Raw genomic sequence first — 19,131 nt, 5'->3', positions numbered from 1 at the left:
TGTCATCTAGAGGCGGCGGACCCGATGACATGCGGAGACAAATTATGGTCATTCCGCACCCCTTTGCCATTCAGACATAGTCGTGTCCGATGGCACGCAGAGACAAATTATGGTCATTCTGCACCCTTTTGTCATCTAGAGGCGGCGGACCCGATGACATGCAGAGACAAATTATGGTCATTCCGCACCCCTTTGCCATTCAGACACAGTCGTGTCCGATGGCACGCAGAGACAAATTATGGTCATTCTGCACCCTTTTGTCATCCAGAGGCGGCGGGCCCGATGACATGCGGAGACAAATTATGGTCATTCCGCACCCCTTTGCCATTCAGCCACAGTCGTGTCCGATGGTACGCAGATACAAATTATGGTCATTCTGCACCCTTTTGTCATCCAGAGGCGGCGGGCCCGATGACATGCGGAGACAAATTATGGTCATTCTGCACCCTTCGTCAATCGCGGCCGACAAGCCTGTTGACACGCGAAGATTTACATCATCTTCCGCACTTACAATATCTGTCATACTAACTTTTGAGTCACGTTGACGGGCGGAAATACCTGAGTGGTTATCCGTATAAACATTCTTTTGCTATCTGTAAGACAGAACGCTTGATAGCATGCAGAGACTGACATCGTCTTCTGCACCTTTTGTTCCCCCGGGAACAACAAGTCATTTGCATGCGGAAATTTTATGGTCACCCGCGACTCTCGTCAACCGAGAGGAACGAAATTAGTGTCTTATCTTTACTTTCCTTTTATCTCCAATAAAAGACAAGTAAAGAGGGGCAACTGTCATACCCTAATTTCGTCCGGGGACCTTTGCTTGATGACATGCGACTTTTGTTTGGTCCTTGTAAGGTGCTTGGCACCCATCATTAGGCAATTTGTAAAATTCCAGGACGTGCCGGAAAACAAAAGAAAATATTGATGCACAATCCGTAAGGTTCCGTGACACACCGGAAATCAAATGGAAGCATCGCTGCACAATTAGTGAGGTTCCGTAACATTCCGTAAGTCAAAAAGGGGATGATTATGTAATCCACAAGGTTCCGTAACATTACGGAAAGAAAACAAGTATCGTTACGAAATTCGTAAGTTTCCGTAACTTTACGAAAAAAGAATCACCAAAAAAAGGCAGGGGGTGTACTTAGTAAAAATGGGGGTGCAAATAGCAACCAAGCCCACTTGGGCCCTCCAGAAGATTCCTCCAGAAGGCTGTTGCTTCTGGAGGTAGCAACCCTGCTCGCCTGGGCGAGCTGGGTGGCAAGCTTCTCCCCCAATTTTCTATAAATAGGGGGAGAAGTGAAGTGAAAAAGGGTTCAGCCCCTTAGGCACTTCTCTCTCTTTCGAATTTGCTTGGAAAAATTGTTTTCGTGAAGAAAATCTAAGCCGAGGCGCTTCCGAAACGTTTCCGTAAGGAATTTCGCGAAGGTTTCGACCGTTCTTCGACGTTCTTCATCGTTCTTCGATCTTCAACGGGTAAGTAATGAATGAACACACAAATCAACAAACTAAGACACATCAAGAAAAACAAGTGATATGAATAGCAATATGCAACAAACAATATGCATTAAACCAAAATGTCATTCTATGCTAGATCCATCTAATATGCCTAGTTCATTTCTAATGAAGAAGAACCTATCTCTAGCAAGTGATTTAGGGAAAATGCCTGCTAGTTGATGCTCACTGTCTATGAACTCAATGCAACAATCACCTTTTAACACATGATCTCTATGAAAATGATGCCTTATTTCTATGTGTAGTCCTATAATGCATGACAAGATTTTTAGTTAGATTGATCACACTTGTGTTGTCACATTTTAGAGGAAAGTGATCAAGGTTTACTCCAAAGTCTTCAAGTTGATGCTTCATCTAGAGACATTGAGCACAACAACTTCCAACTGCTATATACTCAGCTTCTGCAGTGGAAAGTACTACACAAGCTTGTTTTTTGCAATTCCAAGACACTAGAGAGCTTCCTAATAGGTGGCATGCCCTACTTGTGCTTTTTCTATCTAATTTGAAACCTGCAAAATCAGAGTCTAAAAAGTCTGTTAGATTTAAGGAGGTACCTTTGGGATACCACAAACCTACATTGGTTGTACCCATAAGGTATTTAATGGTCCTTGAAACCTGCAAAATCAGAGTCTGAAAAGCCTGTTAGATTTAAGGAGGTACCTTTGGGATACCACAAACCTACATTGGTTGTACCCTTAAGGTATTTAATGGTCCTTTTAACGGCTGTTAAGTGAGATTCCTTAGGATTCGCCTGATATCTTACACATAAGAAAACACTTAGCATGATATCCGATCTACTTGTAGTTAGGTAGAGAAGTGATCCAATCATACCTATATATCTTGACTCTTTCTTGAAGTTTCCATTGGAGTAGATACTTCTTTGCATTTTTCCATACCGAATTTCTTAATTTGTTCTATACAGTATTTGGTTTGACTAAGGAAGATTCCATGTTTCATCTGCTTAATCTGGAGTCCAAGAAAGAAGTTTAGTTCTTCCATCATATACATCTCAAATTCTTTCTGCATATAACTTGAAAATTCCTTACACAAAATTTCATTAGCAACACAAAATATAATATCATTAACATATATTTGAATAATTAACAACTCACTATTTACTTTCTTAATAAACAATGTTTTCTCAACTTGGCCTCTAGTGAAAGATTGCTCAATTAGAAAGCTACTCAATCTATCATACCATGACCTTGGTGCTTGTTTCAAACCATACAGAGCCCTTTTCAGTCTGTAGACATGGTTGGGATGTTCGTAGTCCACAAATCCTAGTGGTTGATCTACATACACTTCTTCAATGAGACCATTGAGGAAGGCACTCTTCACATCCATATGAAAAAGTCTGAAATCCATTATAAATGCAAATGCAAGTAGTATTCTTATGGCTTCTAACCTTGCAACTGGAGCGTAGGTTTCATCATAGTCAATTCTTTCTTCTTGGTTGTAACTTTTTGCAACCAATCTTGCTTTATTCCTCAGTATGATTCCAAATTCGTCAAGTTTATTTTGAAGCATCGACTTGGTTCTAATTGACTTATGAGAGGTTCATTTAGGAACTTAGTCCTACACTTCATTTCTCTTAAACTAATTTAGCTCTTCATGCATTACCATTAACCAATGTTCATCACACAAAGCTTCATCAATGTTTCCTGGTTCAACCAGAGAAACAAAAGCCATTTTGTTACACAAAACCCTGAGTCTAAAACGAGTGGAGACACCCTTTGAGATTTCTCTAATTATGTTATTGATGACCCCCCATTGCAGTTACTTTTTGTGCATTTATGTCTCAAGGAAATTTTCAATGGGGATTTTTCATCGGAAAGCGCATCGGGTCGTTAAGTATTTAAAATTAAAATGGATGAATCCGAGTATCGAACACAGGGAACTAATGTTAGCGTGAATTGAGTTCAAAATCGAAGCATTGTTGAGAGAACATGATGCAAGCTCCATTGGAGCTTGTAGGCCTAGGATCTTCTTCATCAATGGATTCCTATGCTTCTTGGAAGATAAATGGCAGCGGAATGGAGAAGGAAGAGAGAGAGGAGACGCCACTTCAAGGAGAAGATGAGTCTAGAAGAAGCTCACCACCATAGGAGGCCATGGATAAGAGCTTGGAGGAAGAAGGAGATGAATGAAGGGAGAGGGAGAGAAGAGCACGAAATTTTGTGCTCAAAAAGAGCTCTGAAATCTGAAGTTAATATTCAAATGATCAAAGTTGAAAAAAATGCACACACATGACCTCTATTTATAGCCTAAGTGTCACACAATATTGGAGGGAAATTCAAATTTCACTTGAATTTGAAATTGAATTTGTGGAGCCAAACTTTGGAGCCAAAATTTCACTAATTATGATTAGTGAATTTTAGTTATGGTTCAGCCCACTAATCCAAGATCAATTCCAAGATTCTCCACTAAGAGTGCTTAGGTGTCATGAGGCATGAAAAGCATGAAGGACATGCACAAAGTGTGACTATATGATGTGGCAATGGGGTGTAGTAAGCAAATGCTCACCTCCCCCTCTAAAATTTAATTCGATTGGGCTTCTACCAATTCAATTAAATTTATTTCCAACCACACACATCAAATATCCACTTAGTGCATGTGAAATTACAAAACTACCCCTAATACAAAAACTAGTCTAGGTGCCCAAAAATACAAGGACTGAAAAATCCTATATTTCTAGGGTACCCTACCTACAATATGGAGCCCTAAATACAAGGACCAAATATAATGACATCCTATTCTAGTATGTACAAAGTTAATTGGACCCAACCTTGGCCCATGGGCTCAGAAATCTACCCTAAGGTTCATGAGAACCCTAGGGCCTTCTTCAGCAGCTCTAGCCCAATCTTCTTGGAGCCTCTTGCTCATGGTTCTAGTGATTGGTCCCTTCCTAGGGAGGATTGCATCCGAACATGTATATGTGATCATTTCAAACAAAATTTAAACTAAACTTGTATGCTAAAAACTATAAAATGCAAGGTAAATAAAATGGCAGCAGTAGGTAGATATGTTGGGTCTTTCTAACAAACAAGCTGATGCATAGAAATATATTTCTCTAATCAATCATGCTCTTGTGTTCCCTGCTATAGCCTAAATTGGTAAACCCTCGATCCCTCGTTAGGCTAAATATCCAAGCTTCGTCCGCAGATCCCTCATTTAAGACTACATTCTATTTAGATAGCCCTCTTAGGTTTAGACTAACTTAAACTGAGTTTCGTCTGTAGATCCCTCATGTAAGACTAGACTCAGCTCAAGTAGCTTACTAAAGTTTAGCCAAAATTTAGCCTAAGCTTCGTCCGCAGATCCCTCATGTAAGACTAGGCCTAAACTAAACAGCATTATTGTAACAACATAATTAAAACCAAAACTTAACCCGCAGATCCCTTATGTAAGGCTAAGTTTCAATCCTGCTTCAATCAAGTTCTAAGGCAACAGTACATTTCCCAATGCTAAAGTCACCTAACTGTGCACACAAATGGGTGATCAGACCAAAAGCATACAAACATTAAGCATTGAAGGAAGCATTGAACACATAAAACATAATCAATTAGATATTAGGTATTTACATTAGCTGTTCATTAGAAATCCCCAACTAGGGTGTTTAGCCACCCATTACAAAGAAACCCTAACAATAAATGTGATTAAAAGCAGAGAATGATAGTTCCTTACACAAGAAGGGGGATTCCTCCTCTTCTTCTCAGCATCTCACACTCACTCTCTACTCAATAATCTCTCTCAAATGAAAAAACCTAGGCTTTAATGCACAAGCTGCTCCTCTTTTCTGCTTCTAGGGCTCTTTTCCCCAAATAGACCCATGGCTGCTCTCGAATTCTATGCCCTGGCCGTTCTGCATGCTCTCCTAAAAGGTGTGTAAAAGCTGTAGAAAGTTCTACCCTGATTATGCACAAGACGGGCTTTAACAAGGCTCTGAAATCACAACGGTGCACTTAGCGCCACCCTCGCGCTTAGTGTGAGTAAGTGAAATTAGGCTTAGCGCCAGTCTCGAGCTTAGTCTAGCTGAAGGCACCTGCTGCGCTTAGCCCACTGATCCCATTCTTAGCGCGCGACTTTGATGCTAATTGTTAGTTGGTGAAAACGACTAACTTTTGTGTATAAAACTTGTATAAATTGTATCAAACTCTCCCAATTTATGGCTATTTTGTAATGTTATAAGTATTTTCTGTTAAGTATAGGTAATAAATACTTAGTATTTTCATTTTGTGTGTTTAATAATCATTTTCTCTCAATTTCAGGTTAATTAGGCAAGCTTTGGAAAGTGTTGTTTTTCACCTTCTCGCTAAGCCAATATGCTGGCCTAGCGAGCATCCGCTAAGCGCAACACTCCTGGACTAAGCAGGAGGAAGAATCCAGAAGAAGATGAGCTGTACAGATTCGCTAAGTGTACCGCTTCATCCCTCTAAGCGCACCGCTTCAGTTCATCCGCTAAGCGACAAAGGCGCGCTAAGCCAAAAATCACTAATATGCGCTAAGCGGTCCATACGTGTGCTAAGCGCACGAGCACGAACAAGGCCACCTATTTAAGCCTGACATCAGATTTTGTGAAGGGAGTTTGGACTGGGATTCAGAGCTTTGCATGTCGAGGATTTCTAGAGAGAGAGGTCCAAGTCCAGAGATTTTTGAGAGATTTTGTTGTGTGAAGATCTGCAGAGACCAGAGCTCAAAGCAGGAGCCGGTTAGAGAGCTTGAGATGAATTTGTGAGTGATTGTGAGATCCTAGAGGTGGAGGAGAAATCCTCACCACTTGTATTTTTTCAATCTTTCATCTTGTTCTTCTCTTTGTTGTTAAGAAGGCTTCCTGGTATTGAAAGCAAAATCCTCTGTTCGAGCTTCCCTATAGGTACCTGATGTAAATATATTTCTATCTATGTTTTGTGTGTTCTCTATGCTATCTGCTTTTCATTCCAGTATGCCTTTACCTTGATCATGTAGATGCATGCTTTGTTAGCGTCATTCAACAGTGGAAACTGGTTTGACTCTAAAGTCATTGATAGTGAAGGGCTGAGTTGTCGTGCTTTCAAAAGGAATCGGGGTGCGATAAGTTAGTTGAGTATGTGTGTCTTAATGTGGTCCTGGTTGAGTTTAGTCTTACAAGAGGAATCTTCGGACGAGGCTTGATCAGGATTAGGGTAAACTATCATGAGAAATCAGGGTTTAGTATCTCAGGAGACACCATAAGAGCACATGAGCATTGTTAGATAGAGAATATCATTTTCGCATCAGGCACCTATTAGGAAGACCAACGTGTACTCTACTTGTTTTTACACATCATTTCTCTCGCGTGATTTTCATTCTTTTTGCACAGATAGTTTATACACTTGTTCATATTCACACTTATTTTTACACAATAGATTCCTATTTGCTGAAATAGCTTACCAAATAACACAAGTTCCCCGAGTGTTCGATACTCGGTTCTTACCGTTTTATACTACTTGTGCGGTTCGGTGCACTTGCCAAAAGCCGAACAAGTTCTTGGCGCCGTTGCCGGGGAACTTCTTTTTATTTGGGAAGTTAGCTCGTTTTTAGGTGTCTATTCTTTATTTGTTATTCTTTGATTGTTTTTTTTGTGAATATTCGTTCATAATTTCCATTTGTCTTCTTTTGTTTAACTGGAAAATCGTTGTTTTGTTAGTATTGCATATGCATAGATCTCCCACAGGCAATTTAGTTCCTTTGGACTTAGAAATTGAAGCTACATTGCAAAGGAACAGGGCCGAAAGGAGAAGGAAACTTCTGCAAGACAGAATAATTGCATCCATTCTTGAGGAGGAGACGCATTTCTCCGACTTATTATCACTTGATTCGCCATCATCAAGGGAATCTGCCTCTCAATTACCTGAAGCCACTACCATGGCAGAAGAGCATGACCAGAGGATTACCCTTGAGGATTATTCAAGTAGTTCTGTACCACAATTTTTTACCAGCATTGCACGTCCTGAAGTGCAAGCTAACAACATCAACTATCCATATTCCTTAATTCATGTAATACAGGGGAACTTATTTGAAGGATTACCTAATGAAGACCCCTATGCACACTTGGCAACATTCATTGAAATATGTAACACTGTTAAGATTACCGATGTACCAGACGAAGCTATTAGGCTCAGCCTTTTCTCATTCTCATTGGCAGGAGAAGCCAAGAGGTGGCTCCACTCATTCAAGGGAAACAATCTGAAAACCTGGGAAGAAGTTGTTGAAACTCCCACTCGTGGGTTTTCTGAGCCAATCCGATTGAATATTTTTATAGATGGGCTTAGACCACAAACCAAACAACTGTTAGATGCTTCTTCAGGGGGAAAGATAAAACTAAAGACCCCAGAAGAAGCAACAAAGCTAATTGAGAATATGTCAGCCAGTGATCATGCCATTCTACGAGACAGAACCCACCAACCCACGAAGAAAAGCTCGATAGAGCTATCATCACATGACGCGTTATTGGCACACAACAAGTTGTTTTCTAAGCAATTGGAAATTTTAACAGAAACACTTGGTAAGCTTCCAACTAAGTTGTCTATGGGTCAACCTACACACTCTTCTGTTTTGCAGGTTACAGGTTGTACCATCTGTGGTGAGGCTCATGAAACAGGCCAATGTACTCCCACTGAAGAAAACACTCAAGAAATTCATTATATGGGAAATCAACAGCGACAAGGGTATACTTAATGAGGATTTTCAGGCTTCCAGTAGGGTCCATGTAATCAACAAGGACAGTGGAGGACACACCCTGGCAATCAGTTTAACAAAGACTAGAGTAGGCCTTCAAACAGGCCAATCCAACAAGGACCTAACATATTCCAGAGAACTACTAAGCTGGAGGAGACCTTGACTCAGTTTATGCAGGTAACAATGTCAAATCATAAAAGCACTGAGTCAGCATTGAAGAACCTTGAGGTCCAGGTGGGACAACTAGCCAAGCAGATAGCTGACAAGTCATCCAACAGTTTTGTGGCAAATATAGAATAAAATCCCAACGAGGAATGCAAAACTGTGATGACAAGGAGTAAAAGGTTTATGGAGGTTAAGGATGAGGATAGTGTTGTGCATAAGAAGAAAACTGCTGACAAGAAAAGTACTGATGGCAAGAAAAATAAGGTGAGAGGTGAAAGTAATCAAGAAAAGGAGGAACAAATAATGGTCAAGAATAAAGAATTGAAGGACCAAGAAAAAGAAATAGAAAATGAAAAAAAAATGAAAAAGAAGAAAAAAATAATATGACTGCAAAGAAGAGTAGGAGTGGAAAAGCTGTGGATGAAGGTGTGGAAGTACCGTATCCTATGGTACCTTCCAAGAAAGAAAAAGATCGCATCTAGCGAGATTTTTAGATATTTTCTGGAAACTAGAAATAACCATGCCCTTCAGAGAAGCATTGCAGCAGATGCCACTCTACTCTAAATTTTTGAAAGATATGTTAACAAGGAAGCACAAATATATTCATAAGGAAAACATTATAGTGGAAGGAAATTGCAGTGCTGTGATCCAGAAGATCCTTCCACCCAAGCATAAAGATCCTGGGAGTGTAACGATTCCTTGTTCAATTGGAGAAGTCAATGTGGGAAAAGCTTTTATTGACCTGGGAGCCAGTATCAATTTGATGCCACTCTCCATGTGCAGAGTGATACACATGAGAGAAAATTTAATTATTTTGCAGAGGCGAGTGAAGTGACGAAAGTGTTACCTGCTCATGAACCACTCAATCTACAGTATTGCAAAGACAGTAAAATTTCTACTGATAATTCTAATGAGTTTACTATTTCTATTTCTCCTAGTGTTCAACCATTATTGCAGGAATTTAAAAATGTCTTTCCTAAGGAGATTCCTCATGGACTACCACCTTCAAGAGGCATAGAACATCAAGTTGATCTCCTCCCCGGAGCTTCATTGCCTAACAGGCCAACTTACAAAAGCAATCCCCAAGAGACTCAACGTAAGGATGCACATGCCAAAGTTGAGTATGTGAAAAGATTGTATGACCAAGTGAAGGTGCAAATTGCAAAGAAGAATGAAAGCTATGTCAAGCAAGCCCACAAGAAAAGGAAGGAAGTGGTACTTGAACCCGGTGATGATCCTGAACATTTGAGGACAAATGTTTTCCAAGAAGGAGGGAATGATGAGAATCCTGAAATTGGCCAAATACAGGCTAAAGGCCCAAGTGGAGAAGGGCAAAGGCCCAAGTGGAGAAGGATAAAGCCCCGAGTGGAGAAGGATGAAGGCCCAAGTGGAGAAGGATGAAGGCCCAGAGGCAGAGACACTATCAAGACTATTAATTGTTGCTGAAGGCCCAAGTTAAATATATTTTTTAGTTATAATTTTTATTTATTGTAATTTTGGCCCAAACTATTTAGAAGGCCCATGTCTATTTTTATCTTTTAGTTCAGATACACTATAAGTATTGGTTTTTGTTTTGAATAAAAAAAACTTTTGGCATTTTCATAAAATTTGGGTGAGAGTTTCTCTCTGGGTTCCTTGTTGAACCAATTATCAGACTTATCAAGGTAATCCTTGTGGCGTCTACCCAGACTTATCTTCCTTAACCGGAAGTGGCGTCTACCCAGACTTATCTTCCTTCACTGGAAGTGGCGTCTACCCAGACTTATCTTCCTTCATTGGAAGTGGCGTCTACCCTGACTTATCTTCCTTCACCGGAAGTGGCGTCATCCAAATCTTCGTAGCCTGTATCAAGCGATCCGCCCCGTAAGATTCACATCAAGAAGATTGGGAGAGTTTGAAATAATGCCCACTCGAATGACTTTACAATTAGTTGACCGCTCCATTACCAGGCCATATGGAGTAATTGAAGATGTTTTGGGCAGAGTAAAACATTTTATCTTCCTGGCAGACTTTGTGGTAATGAATATCTCTGAAGATATTGACATCCCTGTAATATTGGGAAGGCCATATATGTTGACCGTAAGCTGCATAGTTGATATGGGGAAGAGGAAGCTGGAGCTAGGTTTTGAAGATCAGAAAATTGATTTTGATTTATTTGTTGAAGACAAGCCTGCTCCAGAACACAATGTTTGCTTATAGGTAATGGAAGGAGGTCAAGAGGTTCTGAAAGTAGGAACCAGGCCATATGGAGTAATTGAAGATGTTTTGGGCAGAGTAAAACATTTTATCTTCCTGGCAGACTTTGTGGTAATGAATATCTCTGAAGATATTGACATCCCTGTAATATTGGGAAGGCCATATATGTTGACCGTAAGCTGCATAGTTGATATGGGGAAGAGGAAGCTGGAGCTAGGTTTTGAAGATCAGAAAATTGATTTTGATTTATTTGTTGAAGACAAGCCTGCTCCAGAACACAATGTTTGCTTATAGGTAATGGAAGGAGGTCAAGAGGTTCTGAAAGTAGGAACCAAAACATAAGATCACCCAGTGAGGTAAAAGCGTCAAGCTAATGACGTTAAAGAAGCGCTTCCTGGGAGGCAACCCAGTTTTAATTTTTGTTATCTTTGCTTTTTATGCATTTAAATCATTTGGAACTTGCTATATAATCTGTACATAGGAGTATATCAGCCAATCATGGCAGCTAAGCGAGATTCATTGCGGCAATGTGAGCGCTAAGCGAGTTCATCTCAGCTAAGTGCATGCTCCTCTGTACTTAAGATGCATCATTTTAGCTAAGCTGGCTAGAGCCTGGCTTAGCGAGAGTTACAACTTTTCTAATCTGCAAACCTCGCTAAGCGGACTCACCCTCGCCCTAAGCCGAGTTTCTGTGTAAAAAACATGATGATTTAGAATTTGAAACGTTGGCTAAGCGCACGGGTCCGCTAAGTGAGCCTTGTTGAGAAACCAAACGTCTCTCTTGCTCGCTTAGCATAGCGGTCTGCTACGCGAAAGTATCAAAAAACTGCTTAAGTGAGTGTAACATCAGTTTCACTCACATTAACCAAATTACGGAAACCTCATCCCTTCATTCTCTCTCTCCAAAAAAATTGCACATTTTGCATCTGTGCTTTCCTTGTGCATTTTCGACTTTGAAGCATCAATCATACACCATCCAAGTAAGTTCCTTGATTCTTTTTCTCTTTTTCTTGTCTTAACTTTAGGGTAGAAGACTTCAACTGCAGCTTTATATTTTTAGGGTTTTTATGTTTTGTTAGATTTAGTTTAAGATTAGGGCTATGTACGCTTGTATACTGAATTCAGTATGGCGCACACATTGCATGTCTGATATGCCTTTTAGAGGCTTGAAAAGTGCGAGAAAACAAACTGTGTTTTCTATATTTTCTCGAAAATGCAATGAACTCGCTAAGCGAGCATGCTGCGCTAAGCGAGTTTATCCATACTCATTGTATGTAAGCGTTATCTGAAGAACTTGTTAAGCACGTTTACCGCGCTGATCGAGGTCGTACCCGAATCAAATAAACATTAAAAATGCAGTATCTAGGAAGTGATCCTAGGTCGTCTCCCAATGAGCAATGGTTAACCAAACGTTCATAACAGATAGTAATAAAACAATAAAGAATTGGGGGGGGGGGGGTTGTTTGTTTTTGTAAATTAAACCGCAAGCAAATTCGAAATAAATAAATAACAAAATTAAAACATGTTGTTTCCCCTTGATTCACAAGCAAGTCTCTTATCCTAGGTTACGAGAATTTATCCTTAATCAGTTCAACCACTTAATCTAACCCTAAATTAAAATACTAAGCGAAAATTAACATAAGGTTGTCATTATGTGATAAAGCAACACATACACCAATTAATCATGAACGAAACTGATCATTAAGCATGAACGTAAGTTAAGCACAGAGACAATTAATCAAGCACTAAGCATGCATGGATTAATAGCAACAAATACAGAGTAATTGGTGAAAAGGAAAAACTGATCAGAATTCAATAGTAATAACAAAACCTCAAAGAGAGTTGTGCTTGATCCTCAAGAGAAAACAACGTTGGAGACTTAGCCTTCCATTAATCAGTAGAAACGAAATTGTAGATTGAAGCAGAAACGAAATTGTAGAAAACAAATTTTATTCTACGTGAACAGTGCGCATGAACAGTAAAAACTGGAATTTTAAAATCCTAGAATTATTCTCCTCTCCCAAAACTCCCTAAACTAAAACCCTGGTGCTGTTATATAGGTCCTCAGCCCAAAAGCTTACAAATCTATTTTAAGTCCAAGCCCATAAATGAAATAAAATAAAATCTGGACAAGATAAGATAAGATTGGATGAAATAAAATCTGGACGAAATAAAATCTAGATGAAATAAAATCTGGATAAGATAAGATTTGATAAAATAAAATTGTCTGCTCTCTTCAAGTCCAAGCCCAATTCTGGATTCAAGCCCAATTGCTTATAATTCTCCTGAAATTAAATTAAGAACACAAAATTAGTCAAGTAGGCCCAAATGATAAAACTGCATAATTAATTTGACAATTAAGGCTAATCAGTAATTAAAATGGTGACAAAAAGGGTTAAGAAATAGGAGAAAATAATGACACATCACGCGCTAAGCGAGTTCATCTTTTGAGGATGAACACTCATCCTCTTCATGAACTACCTGTGGCTAAGCGAGGCTAAATCGATAAGCCCAGGTAACTTAATAAATTTTTTTGTTGATAGCCGTGCGCTAAGCCGAGCTTTCCGGAGCTAAGCGCAATTGGTTGTGGCATTTGCTGAGCTAAGCGAGCTTCACTCACTAAGTTCCCAACACTTAGTGAAATTTTTGAAGAGTTGGTGACGCTAAGCGCAACCTTTAAGGAGCTTAGCGCAAATCCTTGCAGCACATGCTCAGCTTAGCAGGCACTTTCCTGCTAAGCTAATTCTTCAGAATCTAAAAATTCTGCAACTTCCACTAAGCGGCTCCACATGTCGCTAAGCGATAGTGTTTTTTTAACAAAGACCAGCTAAGCGGACCATGTCTCGCTAAGCGGCCAGTGCCTTTTTCAGTTTTATTTTCCAGTTTTTAAAATTTTAAATAACTGTGTCCTGATCAAATGTTTGATTCCTTTGTCTGTAGATGTCTTCCAGAAAAAGAAAGAGCATTGGTGCAAGGCCCACAGCTCAATATGACACAAGAAGATTCCACTCCTTTGAGGCCTGGACCATATACACAGACAATGTGCTAGGAAGACATATACTAGCTGAGAGAAAGGTAGAAATATACCATATGGAGTTGGATGAGTTCAAGGCTGAATTGGAGAGGTGTAACTTCCATAAGCGCTTCACCAATTTAGCTGACAGCAGCATTGACTTAGCCTTGGTGAAGGAGTTCTACGCCAACCTCCACAGTCCTGAAGGGCCTTCCCCAAAACAAGTCAGAATCCGAGGCCACTTGATAAAAATTGATGCAGACAGCCTCAACACCTTCCTGGAGACACTTGTGGTACTGGCTAAGGGAGAATCCTTACCCGCTTACTCCAGATACTGTAGGATGCCTACTGATATCAGAGAGATTGAGGATGCTTTGTGTATACTAGGCCGAGGGTTTGTTTTAAATGCTGAAGGCCATCCTGGGAAGATCCTCAGGAAAGATCTGACAACTCTTGCTCAGGTTTGGAGTGTTCTCTCATACTCCAACCTGGCTCCGACTTCCCACACCTCGGATTTGACTTTAGATAGAGCTAGGTTAATTTTTGGCCTAGTCTCTCAGTTGGACATGAATGTATGAGCTCTCATCTCTGGCCAGATCACATCTATGGCCCAGTCTAACTCCTTTAGACTTGGGTTCCTTGCTCTTATCACAGCTCTATGTAGGTCCAGAGGGGCTGCTTCTGACAGCCTAGTCTTGGAAAACTTGAGTCCGGTCATTAACTTGGCCTATATCAGGAAGAACTGTTGGAACCCTGTTGATCTGATAGTTACTATTAGAGGGGCTAGGAGAGCGAAGGCAAGGCCAATTGAGGCTCCTTCCACATCTGCAGCTCCTCCTCCAGCACGTACCTTAGCATCTCTTTCTACCCCATCTTCTACAGACTTTCAACGTCTTGAAGCATACATCAAGGGCAAATTTTTTTATTACAAAGTTTATAGCTGGTAGCACCTCTAGACTCTATCCCTTCTGCTGAACAGTTTAATGAATGGGTAGCCAGGCCCGGGACTCAGCCTCCCCTTCACAGGGAGGCCGAAAGTCTCACCGCTCAGGTACCACAACAGAGGGAGGATGAGTCATCTGAGACTTCCACTCCAAAGCCCCTGATCTGAAGGAAGAGGGTAGTTGAAACACAAGAAGCTGCATCCACTTCTGAGAAATCTCTTGAGGCCCCTTCCGAGCCTTCAGAACTAGTGGCAGATACAACTTCCATTCAACAGGCAGCAGACCCCTCCACTCCTGAGGATCAGACTACCCCAATCCTATCTCCGAACACCTCTCCTCCAGCTACCCCTATGCTTCACTTAATAGATGAGGAGGATGTTCAGACACAAGATACTCAAGACAGATCACAGGATTTTTAAATTCCTGAGGACATTTTTGTGCCATTTAGTTTATTATTTATTTAATTATAGTCTTATTATAGTAAGTCCTTTTTGTTAAGTTCTATTTATAAATGGTTGGTATGCTTATTCTGAAGCATTTAGAACAGTTTGACTTGTTTTTGATGACATGGTCGTGAAACACTTTTATACTTTTGTGAAAAATGGATGTATGTTTTCATTTTGAATTGAGTGCATGATTGTGATGGAGTTTGTGTTTCTTATCATGAGTTTGAGCAAATGTGTATGTTAGAAAAAGAAAGAACAAGAATGTGAACTTGCATTTAGAATTGTTAGTCAGTAGACAGATTGATTGTGAAAGAAAAGCTTGAACTAAAACCGGTAAGAGTGTGACCTTAAACTGTGAGTGAACGACTAGCTGTGAGTGATAATCTTTGCATGAATCTTTGAATTTTAGAATGAAATGTATAAATGAGGACATAATGAAGGCCATGATTGTACATACACAAGCTCCCTTTTTGAGCTGAATGATATTGTCAAAAAATTTGAACCCTGAACTTAAATAATTATCTCCTGATACCTTGTTTAGATTTTAGAAGAGCATATGGTTCAAGGCAAATTTACTCTAAATTTGGGGGAGGAAAGTCAATTAGAATGAAAAGAAAAAGGTTAAGCATCAGCACACACAACAAATAAGTGTTTGTAAAAAAAAAAAATTGTGTTGTTACAATAAGGTCAAAAGCAACTTGAGAGGAAAAGATAGTGAGAAAACTACTTGTATAATACAAGACCATTGGGATAAGTCAAGGATTTGTGCTCTCTTAGAATCTAAGCCTTTGAATCCTAGAAAAACCAATGAATTTTTGTAGCCAAGCCTCACTACAAACCTGAGAAAGTCCTTCTGATTTTGTTTATACATTTCAGACTTTATGGCATGAGATGAAATTTAAAGATTGGACCTCTTGCTAGTTTTTATCAATGAATAGCTCAAACACTTGTGCTTGAGTGAAACAGTAGCCGTGAGACTGTGGTTTAAGCTATTTTCCTTGATATTTGTCTTATGCCTAACTTCATCTATCTATTCAGGTTACATTTTATTCTTCTCTTTGGATAACTGCACACCTTGTGAAAGACAAGTGATGAGGGCATTTTACTCCATTCTCTTATCATGCTATCAGTCACTTTGTAGCATACACCTTTGTACATAGTCACTGCATGTCATTGTCACTTGAGGACAAGTGAGCTGTTCTCTTTTTGCTAGAGGACAAGCAAAACTGTAAATTTAGGGGAGTAGTTAGTCGGTGAAAACGACTAACTTTTGTGTATAAAACTTGTATAAATTGTATCAAACTCTCCCAATTTATGGTTATTTTGTAATGTTATAAGTATTTTCTGTTAAGTATAGGTAATAAATACTTAGTATTTTCTTTTTGTATGTTTAATAATCATTTTCTCTTAATTTCAAGTTAATTAAGCAAGCTTTGGAAAGTGTTGTTTTTCACCTTCTCGCTAAGCCAATATGTTGGCTTAGCGAGCATCCGCTAAGCGCAACACTCCTGGGCTAAGCGCAAGGAAGAATCCAGAAGAAGATGAGTTGTACAGATTCACTAAGCGCACCGCTTCTGTTCATCTGCTAAGCGAGAAAGGCGCGCTAAGCCAAAAATCACTAACGTGGGCTAAGCGCACGAGCACGAACAAGCCAACCTATTTAAGCCTGAAATCAGATTTTGTGAAGGGAGTTTGGACTGCGATTCAGAGCTTTGCATGTCTAGGGTTTCTAGAGAGAGAAAGGTCCAAGTTCCAGAGAGTTTTGAGAGATTTTGTTGTGTGAAGATCTGTAGAGACCAGAGCTCGAAGCAGGAGTTGGTTAGAGAGCTTGAGATGAATTTATGAGTGATTGTGAGATCCTAGAGGTGGAGGAGACATCCTCACCACTTGTATTTTTTCAATCATTCATCTTGTTCTTCTCTTTGTTGTTAAGAAGGCTTCCTGGTATAGAAAGCTAAATCCTCTGTTGGATCTTCCCTGTAGGTACCTGATGTAAATATATTTCTATCTATTTAATGATGCTTTGTGTGTTCTCTGTGCTATCTACTTTTCATTCCAGTATGCCTTTACCTTGATCATGTAGATGCATGCTTTTTTAGGGTCATTCAATAGTGGAAACTGGTTTGACTCTAAAGTCATTGATAGTGAAGGGCTGAGTTGTCGTGCTTTCAAAAGGAATCGGGGTGCGATAAGTTAGTTGAGTATGTGTGTCTTAATGTGGTCCTGGTTGAGTTTAGTCTTACAAGAGGAATCTTCGGACGAGGCTTGATCAGGATTAGGGTAAACTATCATGAGAAATCAGGGTTTAGTATCTCAGGAGACACCATAAGAGCACATGAGCATTGTTAGATAGAGAATATCATTTTCGCATCAGGCACCTATTAGGAAGACCAACGTGTACTCTACTTGTTTTTACACATCATTTCTCTCGCGTGATTTTCATTCTTTTTGCACAGATAGTTTATACACTTGTTCATATTCACACTTATTTTTACACAATAGACGCCTATTTGCTGAAATAGCTTACCAAATAACACAAGTTCCCCGAGTGTTCGATACTCGGTTCTTACCGTTTTATACTACTTGTGCGATCCGGTGCACTTGCCGAAAGCCGAACACTGATGCTCTGCCAGATTATCTTTTGCACTAAGCGCGCTGAAGCTGCACTTAGCAATGGATATGCGCTTTAGCCCAACTGCTGAGCTTAGCCCCACTACTACATTTTGCAATTCAAAACTTAGCCTCTTTTTCACCTGAAAATGCACAGATTTCATCATTAAATCCAATGGAAATATTCTAGAGACAACATTAACCATAAAACAAGATTTATTTCCAAAAATCACTACAAAATAACCATAAATTGGGGAACTATACAAGCTTTGGAAAATGATTTCTATACAAAAGTTAGTCGTATGAAGCGACTAATAGTTATCCAAGGAGAGGTCTTCTAGAGTTCTCTATTCTCTAGTAAATTCTTTAGGCATTGTCATAGAGATTTCTTTGCTTTGTTCAAGCTCTTCTTATCCTTGATGTCATCTTCAAGAGTAGAATCCTTTTCCTAAAAACCTATATCTTCTTCTAAAGAATTATCTTAAGCAATAAAGTTAGTTTCATCACAAACTACATGTACAAATTCTTCAACATTTAGAGTTCGTTTATTGAATACTCTATATGCTCAAGAGGTTATACTTTAGTCCAACCACATATAGAACATTTTTATTTGAGTTTTGTACTGACTTCTAATATTTCCTTCTCCCATTATATTTCCTTCTGACAAGCATCTACTTTTTGTTAGCCTACTACATACAAACTCCACAGTTAAGTGTGCTTATCTTGAAGTAGTTACGGGATGGGTGATCTTCTAGCAAGTTTCCTAGAAATATGAGAGAGGATAAAGCACGCTGAAAAGTCTTGTGTAGGTTTATGGGGACAATCATTGCCATGAAGGCCACCATAAAAGGTATTGAGATTCTGATCTTAGAACATATTTTGGCAGACCTTCAAAGGGTCCAACTGACAGCTCTAAGCTCTATGATGACTGGTTTGAGGTCATGGGCTTAGGAAGACAAAGATTATGAAGAAGTTCTCGGAGGACAAGAGTGAAGACTTTAAGTTCAAATCTCTAACTTCCTCTGGAAGGATTATCCATTGGATTTGCATGTACTCTATGCTGCCTCGAGTTGGAACTTTTCAAAAGATAAATAACCATGATCCTCTGGTTATTTGCTGCCTTTTGAAGAAGGTTCCCTTCAGCTCGCCTCATTTGATCATTAATTACATGATCAAGGCAACCCAGCCTATGAAATCCACCTTTAGTGTTCTTTATGGAATGCTAATGACCCTGGTGTTTAAGCACTTTGGAGTGCCTTTGGAAGATGAAGCTAATAATGATGATGTTCTATCTTAGGGTGAGAAGAATGTTGCTACATCAAAGTTAATTCCACACCCAGGTTTGAAGAAGGCTTGTAGATGCTTTGATGAAGAGGAAGAACAAAACAAGGAGAAGAAGAGGAATAAAAAGAATGAAAAGGAAGAAAAAGAAAGAAAAGACACAAAGAGGTCACCACAACTCCTTACTAACTTCATCAAAAGTGGCTAAAGGCTTAAGGCTATAGTAGGAAGAAGTCCTCAGACCAAGGACCAAATGGTGGAA

This window comes from Glycine max, chromosome 3 (genome assembly GCF_000004515.6).
Source record: "Glycine max cultivar Williams 82 chromosome 3, Glycine_max_v4.0, whole genome shotgun sequence".
Lineage (NCBI taxonomy): Eukaryota > Viridiplantae > Streptophyta > Magnoliopsida > Fabales > Fabaceae > Glycine > Glycine max.
Note: the sequence above shows the minus strand (reverse complement) of the source record.